Raw genomic sequence first — 12,566 nt, 5'->3', positions numbered from 1 at the left:
CAGGTCTCACCCACAGTACACAGCTTCTGCGGAACTTGATGAGTTGGTTAATTATTATTTTTTTTTAAAAAAAGGTTTTCATATTTTTAAGTGTTATACCTTCAATAATGTGGCATTGATTTGTTGGTGCTCTTTGTCCCAGCATGATGGAATTCTAACAGAAGTGTATTCTGGACCAGTAAGTTCCTTTTTCTTGCCTATTAGATCAACAATGTGTCCAATGGCTCTGTTTCAGGTTGTGCTCAACTTTCAGGAAATTTATCTCCTCCACTATCCAAGGTATCACTCTAGCAAGTTTCTTTTTTTAAAAACAACCTAGTCAAAAATGAAATCTGAATTTCATGCAAATATATCTCTTAAAAACTGCAATTAAGACTACAAAGTTTTCTTTTATAAAGAATAATCTGTGGGAAAGATGTCTTTGCCAGTCACTGTACACCACAAGAGACATACTTCAAGGCTTAATACTGGAGGCCAAGGACTGGCAAGTCACCAGAGATGTCAACCACTGATCACCCATCTTGGTGACCTTTAACTCCTATTCAATGCTAAAAATGGCATTATCTTTGCAATTGGCTCAGTCACAACCCAATCCTCTCCATTACTCAGAAATGAGACCTATTATCATTAAAGGGGTGTACTCCCAGGTAAGTGTGAATAGAATTGCAGCCTTCTAACTATAAATTTTGCCTATCTACCTACCAAAGGATATTTAGCATCCATATCATGGGGAATTCTCATCTGCCCAGTGACTCTGGGGGCAGGGTACAGAAGGGCAGTTACATGACAAATGACATCCCTTCCAGCCCTCAGTAGGTATCATGAATGCCATTCAGCCCTCGGTATGAAACGAGTTTGACACCCCTGGTCCAGTTTCTTTAACCACTCAGCCACCACAGCTCCATGCAAAATGTTACAGCTAAACAAACCACACATTTTAGGAAATAATCTTTGTTCAACTAAGATTATAAAGGAGCTCACCTCAAAATGAGCCATACATTACAACCCATACATTGATGAAAACATAATTAGAACAAGACAGTGATTACATTACCACCAGTTGTGACATCTTCTCAAGAGATTGCTTGATTATCTTGAAAACGGTAAGATGGGCAAAAGTATCTCAAAGGAAGTCACAATTTATGTAATACTTCGCAGTTTTTTAAATTAGTGCACGTTTAGTCACATGAAAAATAAGAATGTGTGAATTAACCAAATTTAAGAGATGAATTTTGTTCCAGACTGCAGGTACAGTACTAGCAACTACTAAAATTCATTTTCAGCTGCCCTCTACTGACAGAAGCTTTTAGTGCACCCAAGTTCAAGAAGAGGGGGCATGCTACGCCTAGATTCTAAATACAATACTTTACATCCTATTTACTTTTGGTATAAGTCTCTAGACAGAGTCTGAAGGGAGATTCACAAACTGCTGTGTTTTGGTGGTTTTTCCTAGTTACTACTGTAATGAATTCACTGCTAATTTATTTTAAAGGTATGAGAATTGAAGCATATCTGACAATGAGTTTCTCGTTTTGAATCCTTTCCCATAATCAACAATAATCTGGAAGTGATTATTCACATACATCTGGAAATATGTGGCAGGGAAAGACTCCCTGCTTATGGTCAGATGCACTCATTATCCTTTACATTTTGAAAGGTTTATCAGTTTACATATTAGTTTAGAACTGGGCCTTGCAGCAACTTCAGCATTAAGCCTGCAGTGCAATGCATATTTTCCTGGGCACAAGATCCACTGAACACAGTGAGTAAACATGCATAGAATTGTGCTGTAAATGACTATTCCTGCTTTCTTCTTTTTGGCTATACACTTCTCATACCTTACTGCCTTTCAATCACTGAGAGCAGAGATGATGCAACATATGGAAGACAGAAGGCAAGCTTTGGATTTCAGTTCTAAAATACAGCACCAGGATGTTTACTCCAGCAGCTTTTCTCACAGACAGAGGAACTTGGTATGAGAAAGGTGCAAAATTCACACCATACACCTGGAACCATAACTGTTGGAGCTCTACTTCCTAGTTACTTCCCTCATTTTGCTCAGAAGTCTAACTGAGCTTAATGAGACTAACCCCCAGTGAACATTCACAAGATTATTGCAGAAGTATCTTTAATTTTTACATTAGCACTTAGATGAAATTCTACACATGCAACATTTTTTTCACTTGAAACCAAAAATCCTGAAATTCAAACTAATGCAATCTATGCAAATTATTTTAGGACGAATGAAGAATACACAAGCATGGTAATTCATTAGAATCCAAAGTTTAATACATGAATGGAAGGTACATATTTTTTATATAAATGTACATTTCAGAGCGATTTTCATAAAAGAATGACCATCACAGAATATACAAAAGCAAGCTAACTTATTTCACCCTCATGAACAAAATGCTACAGAAGTGAAACTATCAAAAAAAATTTTTTTAAACAGACAAGAAGCACTGAAAGAGACTAAGTACTTACCAATTTGCCATGTCTGAAATGAGCTCCTTCGCTTTCTGGTACTGATGTCTTCAAGTTGATGCTACATAAGTTGTACGCAGATCAGAGCAAGATCACAGGGTCTATTACAGTATTTGGAACTGACAATATGCTTTGTCTAAAAGTAATTTAGCTCACTGCAAAGCAGTTATGTAGTTAAAAAGCCAGAGAAAAACAGCCACTCCATACCACATAGTGATGTTTACAAGAAGAGATGCAATCCAATATCAACAGGGACATAAATTTTGAGTGTAGGTCTTTTCAGAGAATTTGAATTTACTAGACAAAACCAAGTAAATTCAGCTGCAGTTAATCAGGGTATAGTAAGTAAAACCAGTATTGAATCAAGACTAAGGAATGTGCAACTGTGCTCAAATACCATGTTTCAATTGAATTTTTCCACAAATTAAGGCTGATTTAAACAATCTTGGCAGCAGTGTTGCAGCAGGATTGTAGGCTGCTCAACTGTATGAGTACCTCAGTTCTGGGTTTGTGTGAAGCAGGACCCCACTCCAAGAATGAGGTTCTCTCTAAACAAACCATGTGGTACCATGCAAGGGGATAACCATATAACCAAACTGTATTAAGCACCACTTTATGCTGTATGTAGCCACAGTTCCTGGATATATCCATCCATATACATTCAAATATAGCATTACAGTTCTTAGTAAGACAGGAAAGTTAGGAACTCAAATAAGAAAAGCGGAAAACAATTCAAACCCAAGTCATTACAATTCATTACCAAAATACTTTTTATTATTTTATAGCCACGTTGAGTAAGGTGGTATATTAAAAGAAAATGTTATCTCCTAAATCAGTGGTTCCCGAACATTTCAGCTCCGTGACCCACCTTGTCCTCCCTGGTCACTCATGACACAACGTTCCTTTTAGTGTAGCCATACCTTATTTGGAGGGCTCAAAGGCCTCTTCCTGGTTGTGCCAGGTCAGCAACCCACTCTATTGGCCTCCGCAGGCCTCAGAATGGCCCACAGAAGAGACTGTAAGCAATGTCCAGTAAATAGGAACTTGTGTCCACAAACCAGAAATTGTTTCTGCGTTCCATTCTTAGGCCAACGGAGACCAATGGAGTAGGTCACCGGCCTGGCACAACCTGGAAGAGGCCTTTCGGACCTCCCAATAAGGTATGCCTGCATTAAAAGGAGCATTGTGAGGCCCAGCACACATGGGCTCGTGACCCAGTTTAGGAAAAGCCATCTTAAATGCACAGTTAAGCTTTTCAGATTCATAGCCTACTTTGCAGATGGCTAGTTAATCTTGGACAATATTTTTAACATGATGCTAAGTGAAGTGAAACGCTTTACCAAAAATATGGTCACTGTATTCTCTTCTCCAAAAAGCGAAACCATGGACAGATCTGTGACACATTAAGACTGTCATGCAAATAATAGATTCTAATTACAGGAGAAATACAGAATTAGAACTTCTATACATACATTATTCTGAAGGGCACCCTTGTTTTGTAAACTAATAGACATACTCCTCAAAATGGAAGACTTCTTCTGGTACACTGATCCCTGCTAACTGGGCAAAAAGGCGCCTGTGCGATCTAGAAACACTCTTAATATGCACACATATTTACTAAAGTGTATGCACAGTTTACAAGTTTTGTTACAGTTCATTTAATGCTGCTTGAGAAGCATTAGCCTTTTAAGCCTCTTTCACATCTAAAAGTTCTGTGGGCACTTCATGAACAAGTTTAGCCTTTCATACTGCTGATAAGTTAACATTGGGTGGCATCCAGGTCATGACTAATGTGAATTTAAGTTAGCTTTAATTTCAATAGTGCTTATTCAGGTGTCACTTTCTTTAGATACAACCCACAGTTAAGCTGAACCAACCCAAGACTTTTGGGTGGGTAACACAGCTAATACCACTGGAACACCCAGTTAACACAGAAGAAAATTCAATTCCACAAAATTATATTAGAATATGAAACCCTGCTAGCTTAACTTTAACCCCAGAAAGCCAACTGTAAGAAAAAGGTCTTCAGATGCATCCTAAAGCTGTCCAGGCAGAGATTTAGCAATTCTAAGTGCAGTTCCATAATTCTGGGACAGCCATGAACAACATCTCTATGTGTACCTTTGTTGTTTGAACATGGCACATAGGCGGAGCTCTTAATTTGAGTTGACTAGACACAGCACCAGAAAGTTAAAGATACAGAAACATGCAGTTCTAATAAGCAGCAACTACATTTTTGCACAAACCACAAGTTTAGGCAAGACAGAAGCACTATAAAATGCATCATCTACTTAATCAAAGAATAATGAATATTCAGAATCAGCGGAAGGAAGACTACCTAAGGGAATTCCCTATTTTGAAGTGTTGAGATTGAAAGGTCAAGGGTTTGAGAAGATACAGCATTTCATAACAATGCCCATCAAAAGTGTGATCAGATACAGTTGCACTGGTGGGTTTTTCTAAAAATGGCTGCTAAGAAGAGAGATCAGAATATTTAATTACTCCTGTTAATGACATAAAAACTAATTTTCCCCTATAACAGCAAATTGGATTTTCTATAACCTTAGTTGAAAGATCTCCCAAATGTAGAGCAATACTATAGAACTCACTAGTAAGAAGACATACACTAACTCCAAATTACTTTTAACATCCCTTTGCTTTCTAACAGGGACCTGTACATATTTACTAACCTTAGATATAGAAAATGTAACCCTCTTCCATATATTACTTAAGGTTCCATCCTCATGTACTAACACAGAATTTGTAGTACAGGATTTCAAACAAACATCAGGTACTTACAGATTAAACTAACCTGTACTGGCAGTGGTGGGTTTTTTCTTCTCTACCAGTAAGTAGCAAATGCTGAAATTCTGCTGCTAGTCAACAAAAACACAAATTATATTAAACCAAAAAGGAGCTTAATTGATAATTTAGCTTTAAAATTTCAAACACCCAAAAAACCAATTCTTGCACTCTTGTGGGAAAAAATGGTTAACCTATAAATATATATAGAACGTAAAAATTCTCAGATAAATATAATTTACTTGCTGAACCAATCAAGTGCAAGTTGCCCCCAAAATGACACTCTTTTTCAAGATTATTAAGTGAAAACTGGGAGGTTCTGTTTTCATGTTACTTCTAAAATGCAGCCTGGCAAAGCAAGCAGAACCAAGTCCTTAGAAGTTGGGCACTTTTCCATCTTTGTATGGAAGATCACATGTAGCTCATGCTATCTGGATTTCAAGATAGAGTTGAATGATCAAGCTGATTACTACTAAGGTTCATATATAGAGTGTTTTAAAGCCAGAATCGAAAGCTTTCAGGAAAGGGTCACCTACATATTCAATTTGAACAAGGGAAACAATAGTGTTCCATGACCACACTAGATTATCTGCCATGTTGTAAACTCTATACTGATAATGTAGCAGTATGATCCTTCCCCCAACACCCACAAACTAGCTGAATAAAGTCAGACTACTCAATTTCAAGTGCCTGAAGACACAAGAGATAATACTGTATAGAGACTTTCTAACCAATTAAGAGGGGAGTGTTCATATGCTCCAGTTTTACTGGCCTAAAGAAGTCAACTGGGAATATTGTTTGATGTTTTCCATTTCAGCATGGTCCACCCAGGATAAAGATAAATCACAAACAAAAACTAAGAATCAGCCAACTTCCAAGCATGGCCTGTCCAAAACTTGTTTTTTCAAAACCTTAAAGCAGCACCAAACTGCCATATAAAACAATAGCACAATACTTATTTTTCCTTGCTGAAGTAACAGCTACTTTAATTATGTTTGTATTAATTTAATATTGCTTAACATAATATCCAGTAGGTCTAATGTTTTATAAAATGCTTCACCAGACAGTGTTCACTAGATAATGAATATTGTATATTACACTAAACATTACTTCATTTGTGAGACTAATTTCATCTGACAACACATTTACCAAAAGGTAAATCACTTTAAAATTGATGTAAATGGAATTGAGTTTTCCATTAGAATTGAAAATTATTTTTATCCAACCAGTGTGGCTACAATGAAAGCCATTTTGTATTAAGTAAATCTGTTGGTTTAGGGAACAGTTTTCTTTTATTTTAAAGTTAACTGAAAGTATGCTTAAAGTACAAACTAGCCCACAGTTATGAACTCTTTAAAGTATATTCCTTTGATTCACATAGGGGAAGAACAGTGAATAAAAGTTTCATGCAAAGTTTAAGCACTGCTCATAGTGGCAGCTCAGAGTCAAACAGCAGGGAAGTAGTCTGTCAGCACAGTGAAACCGATTTGTTGTCAGTTTCAAATTACTGGTAATACAAACACCATCAACAATAATACAATGTCAGGAGGTGAGGAAAGTTAAAATTGCAATGTAAAGACATGTCTGTCACCTGTACACACACTCCACCTTGTCTAATTTTTCTTTCTACAGCTATCCTTACAGAACTCTCAAACTGCTGTTGAAACTCCTTTATTGAAAATTCAGCTTGACAATTTGGCACAAGAGTTCTTGAAAAGGGGTGGGAACCAGATGTTTGCACACTGATAGCACTTGCCTTTAAATTGCTACTGCACCAACCACCACCCCACTACTGTTTCAATATTTAGTTTATTCACATACCACTTTTCCACAAAAAAACACCCTCAAAGAAGTTTAGTTAACAAAATAAATGAGAATTTGGGTATCATTTTGAAGTTCTGTGAGGGCAGAGGAATTTAGAGGAACATCTATCCATACATGTACTCTGGGGATTATCATCTCAATTGTGTTATATTTCCTTTACCGAATTCAAAACTGGCAGGGCATCTCATTTCAGAGAGCAGGATCACAGGAATTCAGTGTTCAGAAAAATCATATGAAATGCTATGACTCAAATTTACTCAAGAGTTATAAAATTCACAAAAACAAGTTATAAAACAATTCTCCACAAATTAGCATCACTGCATTCGCTATAGTTCAGTGCTACTGCTAAAGGTTAAAAAAAGGAAATCAAATGCACACAAGAGGGAATATCAAACAGGAATATGTATTTTTGGGTTCTAATACAACAAAAAAAGAAAAAGAAATTTTGTCTCAGTAAGTAGCACGGTGAAAGCTTTGGCCAGAAAACTGTACGCTAATTATATTAAATCACAAAAAATATTATCCAGCATGGATCAACAGGAGGACAGACAGGAGGAAATTCAACACTAAAGAACATTTCATCTCTTTCCTACGTGCCTAGTGATGTCTGTCTAAAATCAAGCACCTGGATCAAGACACTCTTTTTAAACATATTACATGGTGAGCTATGTCAGCAAAGCCATTTTGAACACCAGCTATTACTGCATGGATATTCATAAATAGCAGCAGCTACAAGTGCAACCTTTCCATTTCAAGTCTGTTTCTATTTCAAGTCTTTTCAGTAATATAGCATATTTCAATAAATTGTTTACAGATCAAGGGACAAAATATACTGAATTAAACATGTTTTCAAGAGCATAATACTGCAGAAGAAACGCTGTTTAGTTTTGTTTCATCTTGCTGTGCTGTGTCCATCTTCACCATTCTTTGGGTCATGTGTCAAACATAATGCCAAGAATACAATGAATTGTGGATTTGAATACAGTTAGCATTCAAAGAGGTAATCATACTGAACTTTCCATGTATTAGTCAGGATTACAAAAGGCAATTTTCTGGAGAAACTGACAAGTCTGCAGAAGGTTTTGCACATGTATACAGGAGACAAGGAGCATGGAATAGACTGTTATCTCAGTATCATGACAGATGCAATTCTAAACATTTGAAAACTGTATCAGTGGAGACGTGTTATAGTTGGAAGTAACTAAGTGCCACAGAAAAGTAACCAATACTTGACATTTGATATTAGGTGAAAGGACTGCTTAAGGGGAAACTGCAACAAGAATGCACATGGCGTTATACCCTAAGCATGATCGTGTAGGTGCTCTGTGGCTGAAAGCTCCTTAACATAAACTGAATGAGCATAAGCTGAAGGAGAACTGCACTCACAAAAGGATTCCTTTCATGAGTGTATCTCTCCTTTCATTAACAGACACAGCCTGTAACCATGGTTAAAACACAATCCATGGTATACTTCTCAGAGTCTTCCTTTTGAAGAGCTCTCATGCCAAGCCCCAAACCTTTAAAAGTTAGATTTAAGAAGCAGTTTGGAATTCTGTGAGGATAAATGAGGGAATTGCCCAGAAAAGCTAGGTGCCTATGCAAATACTATGTGCTCATCATCTTAGAAGATTACTTTGTTTCAAGAGACACCAATACTGAACAAAATAAGGACTTAAATTTGTTTAGAAATGATTATACCTGTATTTTCACATGAACTCAACAGGAAGTTTGTTAAACATTCAAACCACACTAAAAATTCTCAGTTGGCCCATTTGTTTTGTTTCAATACATATAAACATTGCAAATTGTTTACCTTTGCAGAAGACAGGCTGATGAAAAGGTCATGTTTCCTAGTAAGCACTGACCCACTTTTCCATCTTACCAACTCATATTTGCATTTTATTTCCACTCTGTAGACTCTACATTAATATTTACTGTTGTGACTCAACAAAATGCTATATACTGAATTATAATTTCAGGCAAATTTAGGTTAAGCAGATGCCACCAACTCCAGCTATGAGGAATAGACTTTCAGTGGAGAAAAACCAATTTTAACTTTGACAAGTGTATTCTCTTAATATTAAACACATACAAGAGTATTCTTGAATCTCTTAGATTTATGCCACTGTTTCACAGTTGCACCATTGTTCACAGATGGCATCACTAAACATAAGATTTCAGAAGGGGAGATGTAGGGGCTAATATTTGAACAGAAATGTTTCTCATTTTAAAATGTGACCACTAAAGCACCAAAACCAAACAGTATCAGTATTAATGTAGAGCCAACGAAAAGATTATAAAAATCCTAAATTAAATTAAAGATAGGAGCCTTCACCAAACTTGCTGCAAGTTTGGGGACATAAATATCCAACAGCTAGAAAGCTGTGAAAGCCCCTAGAATGAATAAAATAAATCCCACTTGCCTCAGACTGAACAGGGCAACACTGAGACTCTGCCTCAGCCTGTCCTATGGCAGGGCTATAGGAAGAAGAAAAATTTAAATTTTAGAAAAACATTACCCAATTAATTTAAAAATACATGCAATTAACAAAATTCCAATGATCAAGCAAAAGTAAGGTTTCAGACTTTTAGCTCCATGTAAAGCAGCTATGGAATTTCTAATTCAAAAGCATTTAAAAATTCAACTAGTACGTTCACCTTACAGCTTGATCACTCAGTTGTCAGTGGGTGTTCCCCTGTAAGTGATGGAATATTCTGAACTAATTCAGTAAAAATGAAAATGTTAGATGAAAACCCTATCTTCCATTTGGCAACTTTACACCCGTCTCATTTAGTAGCTAGACCAGTACAATTATTAATACAACATTATTAGATAAAGTAACTTTCTTAATGCTAAAAGTATTACAATCAAGAATCCTAGTGCCCTTTTCAAAGGGTTGTATTTCAAGAATGACTTCTGCTTCTGGAAGAAAATCCATCTATACAAGCTGGGAAGGGGAGATATTCATCCATCGCCCCTTCCCTCTGCAGGCCCCCACTCCAATGTGCTCCTGAGGATTAATGAATCTGCAAAGATCAACCTCCTCCCCTTTCAAGAACTTCTGTGAACAAAAGCTCTGAGAATATAACCCATTATATAAAAATAAAACAATCTTGCTTAAGAGTTTTTTTAAAATCTTCTATTCAGAATTCAATTTCTACAAGATAAAAATAAAACCATGATTATTTTGCATTGAAAATGTAGTTATTCCACTGCAGTTCTTGTAGATTAAGGGTGCAGTCCTAACCAACTTTTCAGTACTGGCACAGCTGTGCCAGTGGGGCATGTGCTGCATCCTGCAGTTGGGGTGCAGTCATGGAGGCCTCCTCAAGGTAGGGCAATGTTTGGTCCCTTATCTCTGAATTGCGTTGCCCTTATTTCAGTGCTCGAAAGTTGGTTAGGATAGCAGCCTAAATCAGTTAAGGCATCCAAATCTCTCAAGGAAGGTAGGAAAGAAACTGGATAATCCTCTTCCAACCACAATGAAAAATTTGAATAAGCTCTATTTCTGGGAAAGGATGGAAGGATCTACCTGTTCCAGAATGCCCTTTTCCACCGAGAGAGAGAAAATATAGTTATCAATAAATGCAAAGTAATGCATAGGCTGCTCACTAGTGTTATCTCAGTAAGACAAGGGTTCAATACAAGGCTATATAGGAGGAATGATTAAATTTTTGATCAAATTCTTGTCAATTGATGCTAGTTAAATAAAGCTTCCTAATTACGGACTAGGTATGAACTATATTACGAGAAGAATCATATGAAGTGTAAGTTTGTTAAAACACAAGACACAACCACATGATTAGAAAAATATGCTCAAGAAAGTAACCTTCTAAAGACAAATGGTCACTAAAAAAAGCTAAATGCATCCAAGAACTGCACATATAGCAGGAATTCAGGTTTAAGAGGCATGCTGCTTTTAAACAGGAAAGTGGCTTGTCACTTAAATAGTGGTATCCACTTGGACAATAATGTAAATGCAGGCTTGCTACTCTCTTCCACATAAGCATATAATATCTTTAGATCATAGTCAACTGATTATGAAGGTTGCCACTACAGGATGAAAACACAACAAGGAAAAAAGAAATTTCCAAAAACAGAATGCGTAGCTGTGCATTTTGGGGTGTCTTCTTTGGGAAATGAGTAGCCAGCCAACAGAATAACACATGCATAAAACGCAAACACTGTTCAAAGTATAATGCACTGCATCCAGTGAGTTGTACCTGCAGAAGTGATGATGCCAGAAACAACCTTCCCCATCTGCTCCTCCTACTGGTCCCCATGAAAAGCAACTGCTCGAAATCACAATATCTTAGGCAGCAAATGAATAACGGTGCAGGAAGGCTGCAGATGGGAAGGGGGAGAATACTCAAGAGGCCAGAAAGAACAGATTGCAGGTAGGGAAGATGGCTTCAGGCAGCATTGCTTCCAAGAATCCAATGTTTGTGATGCAAACAAATTACTTTAGCAAAACAAACTTCTCAAAATATGAAAAAGTATGTACGAAAATTCATAAAATCCAAGCTTCTAATGAAAATTCTTGTAATTTTAAAGTTGGAAATGTATAAAAACTTTAAATAAAATATGGAAATATAATCTTTAAACCTGCAAAGCAAGTTAAGACCAAGCAACACAGACTATTCAATCCTATTATGTTTACCAGAAACAGTTCATATATTTCAATGTTATTAATATAACTGCCATCACTGCAGAAAGGGGGAGACAAAATGGTAAAGGAAGATCAATACCCAAGTGTGTTTTCTTTTTCTTAGCTCTCATTTAAGTACCTAAACGCCCCCCTAAGAGGAGAAAGCAATGAAACACAGAATTGGCATATTATTAGTTATAACCAAACCCTAGGTGCCCAGGCAAGATCTCCAAACGTGTCATACCCTTCAACTAAGAAGGAACAGCTATTTACTATAATCCACCAGAGGAAAGATTGTTCTATTAAATTTTATAAACGGAATTAAGTTCAGTTAAAAAAAGACAGCTGAAACCTTGCCAGAATATTCTAGTATCTTTCACAGAATGGTATGATGCAGTCTCACACACACACTGTCAAGTCTGGCAATCATACCACACAATGTTGGCAGTCTAGAGTGCAGCTTTGGCTGTAATTTTTAAACTAGGATGTTCCCAGTCCCATGGGTCTCTGCTATTCACAAGTAAAGGGATGCTTTTTCCAACTTGTAAATCATCATAGGCTCAATCTGGAATTCGTCAGAGAACTCTTAAGGTTAGTCTGCCACCTTCATTATGGAAACAAACGCTGTACAATATCTTTACATGTAACCTCTGAAATTTTAGATGAAGTTGTAGAGGTTCCTACATGAAAACAGAAACTGTTCTAAAAATAATCTTCAAACTGTTTAAGAAATGTGCCCAAAAGTAAAGTTCACATAGTCAAAGCACATTTCCATGCAGAAGACACATCGGACAATATTCCGATCAG

Source organism: Tiliqua scincoides, chromosome 2, assembly GCF_035046505.1.
Source record: "Tiliqua scincoides isolate rTilSci1 chromosome 2, rTilSci1.hap2, whole genome shotgun sequence".
NCBI lineage: Eukaryota > Metazoa > Chordata > Lepidosauria > Squamata > Scincidae > Tiliqua > Tiliqua scincoides.
This window is presented reverse-complemented; position numbering follows the sequence as displayed.